We start from the raw sequence: 12,116 nt of genomic DNA on the forward strand, positions 1-12,116 counted from the left end.
GTAATTTGGATTCCTCTTGCTGTGTATCTGTCTTTCTTCCAGCGCAGTAATTTGAAAATTGGTTTTGATGGTATTAGGCTTGGAAGCATGTTGTGAACAGAGCTGCATTGATTGTTTGTTTGTTATCATTTCAAAAAATGGGGAATATTCAGACTGATTTTTAAAGCCTCTTAAAAACACATAGAAAACCTCATACAGGCTCACACAAAAAGATGTTAGTTTTATTTAACCCTCAAATGTGTTTCTTGTATTTCTAACTAAGCATTTGGACTTCCAGAATATTTCTTTGGACACAAAAATCCTGAAAGGCTGAGATGTATTTGGGAAATACTGTGGTATGATTGGTTCTATGAGATTATAAGGAAAGAAGATTTTACTGTACTAATTTAAAATACCAGCCCTTGGATTCCTAAGTTAAATGAGCCTTTAGAGCAGCTAAAGCTGTTCCTTCAAAATGGGAAACCGGGATCATGGAATGGCCCCAGAACATTTGCAGAGGTGCAATTCATTCCTCTTGAACAATACCTTAACTTTGTAGTAGCCATCACACGTGGAATCTCCCGTCTCATTCCTAAACACTTTCCCTTTCTTGTGAGTGAAAGCATCCCAGATGCTTGGTCCTTTCCCATCCTTGTCCCAGGCCCCTTCAGTCTGGTAGGCAGAACTTCCAACACCCCATAAGAAACCTAAAGGTAAAAACAGGGGAGTTATTGGAATCTTTTCCTGCTAGTTGGTCTTGCTAAATGTTCATAGGATAAAGGAACTGAAACTGAAAGTAAGCACTGCTGGAGAGGCCAAGGTTTTCTAGGTGAAAATGTATCTGTGCCTAAAAAGTGAGTGAAAATGGGACTGAAGGTGTTGTGTTCTGATGCACTGAGCAAGGAATCAAATCCTTTCATTTATTAAATCTGTAAAGTCTGTATTTTACAGTGATGAGGTAGGGCATTGATAGTGTGGCAGAAATATGTTACTGTAAAAAACAAACTAGATTTTCACATAATTTCTTCCTGCTGGTTTATAGTGGTTTTAGCAACTACAAGTTTAGATGTTACATAAAATATATAGAAATATTCTGGATTATTTCCCTATTGTTACACAAAATACCAATTCATAAATTACTTAAAAACTTGAGCATGAAAACCAATCAGTGCCTATATCTTTCTAGTTTTGATTTTGCTTGGATGAAATGTATTTATATATGTGCTGAAGAAAGAATAAGGTTCATCAATCCCTACTGGAGAGTGCATTGGATAATACTGAACAGCTTGAAACAAACCCAGCACAGTTATTTCACTCAGTTCTTAAGTTAGCTGCTTAACAAAGGGTATTTTTAGTTTATTTCATTAATTGTAGATAATTTATAAAAAAGGAGAAGAGTTCTCAGGTGTGACTTGTTACACTGCATTTTAATCAGGGAGATGTGGATATGAACTGTTAATCTGTGAGTCTTTCCTCTGTATTTCCTGTTTTAAGTGGCCCTGTGGAGTGCAGGGTTATGGGGATCCCTGTACTCCCAGGACCAGATCCCAAAGGTGTTCCTGCATTCTGCAACAACCTCGATTTCTGCTTCCGCCATTTCCCTGGAAGGACAAGGAAAACCTTTGGGTTGCTTCCTTGTGCAAACACAGGAGCAGGTGTAGAATATTCCAACCCCCAAACCAAGTGGGGTTGGAAGGTACCAGCCGGAAAAGTGCCGTAGTAGAAGGAGCCTGGATTGTTCTTGGTCCACGGGAAGTCCTCGGCTGCGCTCAGCCCCATCACTGCCACAAGCACAGCCCAGGATCTCAGGATGTCCCTCCTCATCCCTGCCAGCTGCTCTCTGCCAGGGCCCACCTGGGAAAACACAAGAGCTCTGTCAGGTGTTGCTGCTCCACAAATGGGCGTGGGGGGTCAAAAGGGAAAAGGTTTTTTTCTGCTGGATGGGAACTACTTTAATTGAAGCCTGGAAGCTTGGGCTGAGTGGAAGGTGCAGTTAAACTTCTGGCAGGGTGAGGAAAATGAGGGAAGAATGGGGTGTAAAATTATAATTATTAGAAGCTGCATATTTTCTATAATGTTACTTATCTTCATCCTAAAGCTCTCTTTGTTGGTACCTATTTTGTTCTGGATTTCAAACTGTTCCACAAATACCAGTAAGTAAAACCCTGCAAAAAGGGGCAAGAAAGGAGCGATTATGCTGGTAGCATCTTTCCACCTAAATATGTCATGGCAACAAGCCCTGTGGAAGTTGAAAAGGGAAACTAATACTTGCGATTATTGCAGTTTTAATTAATTGCAGCTTTTATCTTGATGATGTTCCTCTTTTCCAGTCCCATCATCAATTTTAAACTGCGACATCAAGTTAAACTATTAGAGAGACCCATTTTAACTGTGTTAAATAAAGTTTCAGAAGAGCTTTTTAGTAAAGTACTATTTTCCCCAAATTGATACAGTCCCCAAAGGATGTTTTACATTCCTAAGCATCTGTTGATGAATCTGAAGATGGGGTTGGAACATGAGGAAAAGTAGAACAAATACTTTATTTAAAATAATCATGTTTTGCATTGGAGTATCTGTGCTGCTTTGCAGGTTGGCTTCTGACCAAAATGAAACCCCCAGTCTGGCGAAAGGCAAAGGACTGACCCGCTTTTCAGAACATGTAGTAAATGTACAACCTCAGAGGCCTCCTGTTCCTCTGTGTTTATTAATGATCATCCCATATCTCCTAATTAACGCAGGGACTGCACAGCTGGCTTGGGAAAAGGTAACTACTTCAACATCAAAGGCTTTAGTCCTGGATTAAAAATATCTCCACCTCTGCATTTCAAATGGGAACCTTTAGATTGCAGGGGGGGAAAAGTTTGTAGCAGACTAAAAACATTTTAAACCAGGTCTAAATACTCTAGATTTACTTTTATTTTAAATATAAAACGTTGCAAGTACATGTGATATTAACTTAGACATTGACAGTCAAATGTAGCTCTCTGGCTTATTCAGTACCTTTAAATTCAGCATTGCCCTTCATCTTTTCATTAGCACTGACCAACAGTCCCACGAAAAGAAGCCAGGAGAGCAGGAAATGTTCCGTGGGATCTGTCCCCAGTTTCTGCAGCTGAGGCACTGCCCCAGGGCAGTAGGGCTCTGTGGTTTTATAGGATGCTGCTAATTCCTTTCCAGAGTCAGAGCAGAACATTGTAGGGTGTTTGTTATGGTTTGAGACATTTGTAACTTATCTGATTCATATTTTGGGAGCTAGGAACTCATTTGTATTTAGGGATAATTAAACAAAATCAATGTATTTTTCACATTTGGCTTGATTATTCTTAGTAGAATTTGAAATAATTTCAGTACCTCAAGAACTGCTCAAGCACAATAAAACACTTCATGATTTTACAGCACTCTGTATTGAATAGAACAATCTTATGCACAGTCTATTGTGAAATTTTCAGTCAATTACTTTTCAAATTCATAGATGCATTTTGGAACACTTCATTGCTCTGGTTTTCTGGCATGTACCTTTACAAACACAGCAGAAGAAACAGCTTTTCAAATTGTGCAAAAAGATTTACTAAGTTCAGACTGTAACGATGGTCCTGTAAAACCCTTTTCACCCCTTTTTGTCTGGGTGAAAGCTGTGGTCCCTTCTACCCTGATTATAGCTGGAGTTATTTTAATTTCCCCCCATTCCTGCCTTACCTGGTGTTCTTCACAACAGATGTGTCCTATCTGGGAGATTCCTCTGAACTGCCACAAACCTACCAGGGCATTCAGAATAAATTTACTTTCCCAGAATAATTGCATGGAATTAATCCAGGCTATCACAAAACCTCGGGAGAAACATCTAGTTGCAAACAGCATTTTGTTCACTTACAGTCAAAACAAAGAAGAACAATCCTTTTGTATCCACAGTCAATGCTGCAGGACGAGCTTTAGCTTAACCACAGGAATCTGTTAGCAATGAGGGTTTTCCTTTGTAAGCAAAATTAGCTTTGCACTCATCCATACATTCATACAGAACTGGCTCTTGAACAGGGGGTGTGTAGATACTTTTCATTAGGAATTGCAGTGATGGGCCAAGGATGGGTTCAAACTGAAAGAGGGGAAATTTAGGTGAGATGTGTGGAAGACATTCTTCCTGTGAGGGTGGGGAGGCCCTGGAATGTGTTACCCAGAGAAGCTGTGGCTACCCCATCTCTGGAAGTGTCCAAGGCCAGGTTGGATGGGGCTTGGAGCGGCCTGGGATAGTGGAAGGTGTCCCTGCCTATGGCAAGGGGTGGAATCAGGTAATCTTTGATGTCCCTTCCAACTCGAACCATTCTGGGATACTGAATTCTATGATTTTCTTTTGGTGCAAATATCTGTATCCTGGATGGTGTTTGGCAGGGAGAACTCAGTGACAGATTTTGTGAGGCTGAGAGCTTTGTTTTTACATGGCATCATTTAAAATCAGATCATTAAGATGCAGGTTGAAAAATAATATGCTTTTTTCTTTTCTTTCTAAAGGAATTCCTTATGGTGATATCTTTGTGGAAAAAACAACTTGTCCAGTCTGGGTGTTCAACTCAAGCTACAGCACCTCATTTCTTTTAGCTCTGGAGTTACCATTCAGCCTCTCTCAGAGATAATGTGCATTGAAAAGGCCATGAAAGGAGGTAACCACTGCTGGGCTGAAAATGTAGTTTCAGACATCTCTGCTCACCTGGCTCTCAGGTGAGAAAACCTTTCTGGGCTGAGGGAGAAGGGGAAGAGCCTGGAGGTCACTGCTGCCCCTGTGCCAGAGGCCTGAGCCAGGACAGAGGGAGGCTCTGGGCACTGAATACAGCAAGGTGTGGGAGCCTTTCCCACACCCACGCTGAGGAAAGGGATCTCTGAGCAAGGGGAGCCCGGCAGGGGCAGCGGGAGCAGCTCAGCTCCTGATGGTGGGGGATTTCCTCCTCCCTGCTGTGCACCCCCAGAGCTGCTGGACGCTCTGGGTTGGTGACTCCTGCGTGGAACCTGCTATCTTGTGCTTTTGCAGCTGTACAGTTTGTAAACAAACTCCTCTTTATTCCTTTGGCTACGCAGTTTTGTCTGTTTTGGCCTTTCATTTCCCCGAGCAGTGCTGGTGCCCTCGCGTGGCCAATTTCATAACTGAAAATGTTGCCTGGCGGCATAAAATACGTAACAACATTGCAGTTCTTACAGAGCCTCTGATCTCAGAAGCAAAAAGTGCATTGGAATGAGAGCAGAAATATCACCGGGAGCTCGCTGTTCATCCCTGCAGGTCTCTCAGTACCCTTGCCTGCCCTCCTGCTCCTCAGGAAGGACCATTTTCAGGGACAGAGGGAACGATCCTTAAAAATCCAGTAGCTCCTACAGTTGTGGTGCACACAAAAGGCAGTGCTGTATACACACGTCAGCCTGCTGTAGGGGACTTGGGTGCTGAAGGCACGTTTTTGTCACTTTTTTGGCATTTGGCTCATTTTATCTCCTGCAGAACCTGGTAGGGCAGTGAACCAGAGTCACTGCAACACTGAACGATGCCAGAGTTGTGATGGTGAAGGGTGGGCATTACTCATAATGCCTTGAAATCAACAGTCAAAAACGGTTAGAAGGGGAAAAGGGATTTTACCTTGGTACTTATTTTAAGGATCCTTAGATGCATCACGTCCAAGTGAAATGCACAAAAATGCACCCTGCAAAAATGCCCCCCCCAAAAGAACGGGTATAACATTATAGGTTTTACTAATTAGCATATCTATCAGAAATTCCTCAATAAGAGGCTCGAGTGAGCCCCCCTCCCCAAGGAACCTTCACCTGGATGGTTCTATCTGAGCTTACAGAATGTGTTCTGGAGAGGACCTTGGGGTCTGGGGCACACTGATCCCTAGCTACAAAGCTTCTAAAATGTTTAGTCTCTCAGCTTGACAAACAAGCCCAAGAATGTAGGCAAAAAGCACTAAGAATACAGAAGTTGTAAAAAAAGTATAACGGGTATAAAAGAAAAGGCAAAAGATCTTCATGGCATCACTCATTCCTCGTTAAATCATAATTGCACCTAAAAACACCCCAAGAACAAAGGCTTTGGCATGCCAGGAGAGGCTGGGACTTCAGAGAGCTGGCAGGGTGAGCAGACTGACAGATCACCCTTCTTTCCATGTGAGAAGCTGGATGGATCTCACACCAGGAGCTTGGATCAGGCCAGGACTGAGCTCAGAGCTCTTGTCTGGCTGCCTGGTGCCATATTTATAAGTCAGGCTGCTGCTTTAGGGCATTGCTGAAGTCACTTGGTGAATTGTCACTGACTCAGTGGTCAGGAGGAGCCAGCCCTTGGTGTGCATGAAAACACAATTCTTTCCAAGTGCATTTAACATGGGCTGCCAGGAACATGACACTGTTCCACTCTAAGTCGTGCTTGCATAGGTTTTCTTCTCTCAACATAATCTTTTCCTGTGATGTTGTTTCCCAGTTTCCTGCATAAAACCCCAACTTAAAAAAAAAAATTAAAAATCATATTTACATTGTGACAGCTTGGTCATTTTTTCCTCTTGGAAAAGTTTTATTAGCAGCAGTTTTTAAACTGTGCCAGAAACACATCAAGGCTATAAAATCTTTTATTGTGTTTTACTGGTAAAAAGAATGTTTAAAAAAAATCTACTTGTTGGAGTCCATCCAAAATTGCCCAATGAAGTAAAATGCAGTAACATAACCTGGAAAGCAGCTTATGCAATGGGCTCACTACATGAGTGTGAAGACAGTACTTTGTGAGTGCTTTATCTGCTGTTCACTTATCTCCAGCCTGGAGTGGTTCTTCATCCATAAACGCTGTAGATATTTATGGCTTCTCTTGCTGCAGAGTTCTGTGTTAGCATATCACAAAAACTTTGGCACAAAGTCCATTGTCCTCCCACTTTATTTTCTATCTGTGCCACACTTTGTGCTGCAAAACCTCTTCTCTCCAGATAGACACCAGGGATGGAGTCACCCCTAACAGCAAACACCCCAAAACTGCTCTTTATTGGATTTTTGCTTTTAGCCCTTATGTTTTGATGAAAAAGGAGAAGCTGTCTTTCCTAATTCCCTGGCAGCTGTTCAGACAATGAGACCACATCATCCTCACACAATTCTGACCTATCTCCCCAGCTTCCTGATTCTTCATTCTTCCGAGCTACACTCCCTTTCCAACCTTGAATAGGCCTTTTCTGTCTCAGAGAGAAAATCCTTTCTTATTATACAGCCACCAGAAAACCACATAGTTTTTCCAGTGTGTGGTCCGCTGCAAATACACTGAGATATTGGAGTTTTTTCCAAATCAAAACAAAACCCACTTACAATTGTTCTTGGAACGAGAACACTTGTATAACTGAGCTTGTATTTTTCTGTGTTACAAAATTACTTTCCTTGCATTATATTTGCTGCTTTTGGAAACTTTTTGTCTAAAGCTCAACAGGGCTTACGGCCTGGCCTTGCTTTTCAGAGAAAACATTGGAATTATGGAAGAATATTGGAAGGAAGTGAAATGAGGATGCTTTGCTTTACTGTTTGGTACCCACCTCTGCTGGCCTCTCACTGTGGGGAACACCAGTCTGGTATCCTGGGAAATCTGTAGGCAGCTTCTGGAGACAGTCTCCATTGCAAGAAAACCTCCAGAGTCTGGGAGATCTAGTGTTTGAACTGGGATTCCAGAGAAAAGGTGGAGATGAGTGACTCTGAAACTTACACCAAATTTTCTTAGCAGCTCCTCCACTATTATGAAAGACACTACTCTCATATTTTATGCCCATTGAGCTCACTGAGTAGCTGTTATCACTAACCACTGGTTTTATTTGGGTCATTTTTTAAAAAATTAAACTGTTTGAGAACCTGCCATCGCTGTTTGCCAAAGAAAGATCAAAAAGATTGGCAGGGACAGGATAAACCTGCAGAATCTATTCTGGTTGTACTGAAAACTCCAATTTTAAAGATGTCATTTTCAAACAAGCTCCTAAATTTTATATTTTTAGTGTTTGTTGGTGCATGCAGAGAGGTGCAGACACCTCCTCCTTTTGTGGAACTCCCAAATGGTGAAAACTCCTGAGGCTTTGCACTGATACAGTCAAAGGTGCACACTGGATTTGGAATGCCCAAGCTCAGTGGTTGGTTAAAAATCCCAACCATGATATATAATAAATGACAGATGTTATAGGTACTCCTGGGTGCAATGAGGAAGGTCACAGAAGTTTGCTTCAAAAAATCAATTTTAATTTCTCTTTTCCGGCTGACAGCTTCGTGCTAAGGGTGGGCCTCCATTTGATGTGAGCACTGCAAGCTGCTGCAGGCTACCAGCGATTGGAATTTACTTGGATTAGTCTAATTGCTGGCTCTGCCATCATCTGTTTGCAATCACAAAGAGGAAGCTTCTGAAGCTTGGGAATGAGAGAAAATGAAGTGTCCTGACAACCACAAAACAGCGAGACAGCTTTTGGAGGTTTTCCCATCACTGTTTGTGAGTAGGAACAAAAAGACACAGTTTTATTTTCTTTCTATGTCCATCTTTACCCTGCACCCATAACACAAATATATCCAGAACCAAAGAATAGTGGTAATTAGTGAAGGTCCCCAAGCACTGTCAGTTGATAATGAGTAAGAGTTCATGAATTGTTTTGGAAGGGGTTGAATTAGTTCATTATTGAATTAGTTGAATTAGGTCATTACTAAAAACATACTATTGTTCTTTCTATGGATATTCAACTTAGATTATAAAACATCCACATCCAGGGCTTTCAATTCAGTTTTAAAATGCATTTTATCTGTGGTTTTGCCCTAGAAGGGCCCTTTCTCATGCATCAGACAGGCACAAATTGTCAGGAAGTGGACAGATAGAACACTTTGATAACTAGAGACATTCAGACTAATTTTGCTTCTGTCCAGGGCTGAAGGTTTAGGCTGGAGAGGAAAGTTTGGAGTTTTGCAGAGCACAGAGCTGTGCTCCAGGGAGAGGCAGCATTGCACAGCACTGGGAGCTTGGGGACAGCCTGGGCAGTGCCAGCCTGACCCAGACTGGCTTCCTCAGCCCTTCACCTGAGAGGAGTTTGAAAAACGCCAGTGAAAGGTGCTGCACAGGGCGCCAGTGAGCCGGGAACCTGTGATCTCTGGCTGAACATTCAGGGATCTATGTCTGCCTGGGCAGGGCAGGTGGGAAAGGGCAGCAAAGGGATGCAGACGGTTCTGTGCAGCCTCAGGAGCTGTCAGTGGGGCTGCAGTGTCAGGGCTGCCAGGGACAGGAGGACTTTACTCACATAAGCACAGACTGAGAAAACTCCTTTCTGAACTGCCAGGCTCATTATTCCCTAGGTAAAATTTAAAGTTTCATGGAGAAACTGAATATGAACTGGGATAATCTCAATTCTTTCACAGCTCTTATAGTGACAGTTCTTTGGTGCCATGGCCTGACCTTCTTCTACCTTATTTATTAAATCAAACAAACAAAACCAGCGAAAAGAAAAAAAAAAGCTTTTACTTTTGCTTTTTCAGGGATAAATTGAGAGACAAGGCCTCACTAATGCTCCTTAGCACTTCAGCTCAAGTCAAAAACCAAGTGATGCCACTGGAGATTTAATGTGTTCCTAATGTGAAATATCTGCCCCAGTGCTCTACTCCATCACAGCTTCCTTATTATTCTGGGGACTGAGCTGAAGGTAAATCAGTTAAAATTGTGGCAAATTACAGCCTGGCTTAGTGAGTTCTGAGAGGCTCTGTCACTTTGTCCTGGGAAGGGTTACAGCCTTAGCACAGGCTGTATTTAATAATAGTATCATTTTTAAAATGCTGCTAAGTGATACTTAAGATTGTATTTGCGAACTTTCTTTTTGCTACATCAAATCAAGAAAGAATCTTAGTCCCAGTCATCTCTGCAATACTTGAATTTGATATGATCCAAGCTGATTTAACATATTTTTATAAAGCTAAGCTGCATTCTTTAGAATGAATCTTCCCATTATGCCAAAAATACAAATTCCCAAACATATTTGTAATTATAGTAATAATAACAATGCTCCAGACATGCCAGATTTCCAGTCTGGTGGATATAAACTGTTGGCAATGTGCATTTTTCTTTCAGCTGGCCTCTAAAGACAGCATCAGTAAGGAACAGTGGGAGATAAGCAAGACAGACCAGAAGAAGAAGAGATCCTGAGGGCTGTCAGAACAGTAAGTACACGTTTTTAAAAATGTTTCTAACAAGTGCTTTTCTCTGAGACTGTGCTGTAAAACAAGCAGCATGACAGGGAATCATGGATTGATTTCCCTGACAGGATGTGCAGGTGGGACTGCAGGCTTGTATAAACTTGAAAATTGTATTTATCAAATGGTTTCATACTTGTGGAAGAACCTGGAGCAACATTTTTTTCTACAGAGATCATGTCTCAAAAGAAAAGTTACTTGATTTGTAACCTAGATCCAAATCAAAAGGGTGGATGTGAATTGTCTGTGAGAAGAATGATTGTGTAGTGCCTGAGCTGAAGTCTGTTAAACCTTTCCTGATGGTTGATTAACTGCTGAAAAAGAACATTAGCACTGTTGTTTGCTACACATTTAAAGATGTTTCAGGTGTTTTGCAATCAGATATGACAACTTTTTTGGGTTTAGGTGTATTACATAACCACATGCACATACAGAGGCCTGCAAACAGAGGTAGGAGTAATTCTATTGCCTTTTAAATTGCAAATTTCAGTGTGAATCCCCCAGAACCAAGTGAGCCAGGAATAATTTCACTCCAGCCTTACTCTGCTACGTTACTTTACTTCGGATCAAACCTTGCTTGTTTGCCCTGAGGTCTTCGAAGAAGGTGCTTTAAACCACAGAGAACAAGGTTTGCAAATGCTGTGGCCACTGCTGAAAGGAAACAGATGCTTTCCCAAACCCAGAACTCAGGGCACTGGAAGTTTTGGAGCTCTCTCCCAGAGAAATGGGGTTTTTGTTACTATTGGTTTGCTAAAACCCAAGAATATATTATACACTGTATTACATTCAGATGATCTCATCCTAAGCAAAACAATCTTGTGGGACCTCTGATTGTGATTAAGCATTTGGGCTCAAGGGACTGTGCTACCATCCTCCCTCACTGGCAGGGGTTTTGTCATGAGACATTTGTTATGTTTTTGAAGCAAATATTTCTGTGATAAGTGTTATATTAAAACCCACAAGGATATGAATAATCCTGTTTTTGGTGAGGAGTTTAAATGGCATGCTATAAATAAAGCCAAGGCCACACATTGACTCAAAAAGGTAAAAAAAAAAAACAACCAGAAATACTGAATAGCTCTGTTCATCCTGCCCACTAAATGGGGTGAGGCCATGGGGGAAAATAGCTTTTAATTGTATCACGCAGGAATTGTATCACAAGTGAATTAGGACTACACATGGCAGCCTTAACTCTGGTGTTTCCAGCCCTTGAACACTTGACTTTACAACCTTAATATAGGTGGGTTGGGGAGGTTCTTATTAATTTTGTCACATGCAGGTCAATTCCCCTTGAAAGCAGTTGGTGATTTTAAATTTGTTCTGCTTGTCCATTCCATTTACTAAGTCTCAGCTGCTGGTTTTTAAACTGGGTTGGGAATGACAAATTCTCCCTTAAAAAGATTATTTGACTCATTGTGAAGTGAGGCTCTCAGCTGCCATCTTCACTTCTCTCTGCTCATAAACCTCCAGCCATGAGACAAAGCTCAGTGAGGCTCCTGCAAGGAATGGGCACCCCAAGGAAAGCTGAGCAGCCTCCAAAGCAATTGTACTGCAGTGACATCAGCACTCAGACATTTCCATTTGGTTTTTCCAGCACATCCAGGCAATAAGGGGCTCTGGAGCCAGCACACACTGACTCTTTATGGCTCCCCCACTGGGAACACGTCTCTGTGAGAGACCCACTGAAAGTGGTGGGTCCAAAAACCAAACAGCCTCATTTGTGGTGAGGGATTTGCCTTCCAAGCCTGGATAGTGACTGTGTCCCTCGGCCACAGCTTGTGTGGGGAGAAAAGCTGAAATTCAGCCGTGTGATCCCTGGCCCTGAGCTCTCTGACTGATAGGCATCAGCCTTTGTGCATCTCACACACCTTTTCTGCCACCTGACAATCACTCCTGACATTGCTACCGGCCCTTTCTGAGAAGCTGAAAAATCCCTT

At 42.0% G+C, this 12,116-nt stretch overlaps 1 long non-coding RNA gene across 1 annotated transcript; it reads right to left on the bottom strand.

The window, feature by feature from the left end:
• Positions 1-4,213: 4,213 nt before the first annotated feature.
• On the bottom strand, positions 4,214-11,896 carry LOC125332442. The gene is made up of 3 exons (XR_007206489.1): positions 11,885-11,896; positions 7,773-7,774; positions 4,214-4,304 (listed from the first exon to the last, which is right to left on the bottom strand). It is a non-coding gene; the product is annotated as an uncharacterized LOC125332442 (long non-coding RNA).
• Positions 11,897-12,116: the final 220 nt, after the last annotated feature.

This window comes from Corvus hawaiiensis, chromosome 13 (genome assembly GCF_020740725.1).
Source record: "Corvus hawaiiensis isolate bCorHaw1 chromosome 13, bCorHaw1.pri.cur, whole genome shotgun sequence".
NCBI lineage: Eukaryota > Metazoa > Chordata > Aves > Passeriformes > Corvidae > Corvus > Corvus hawaiiensis.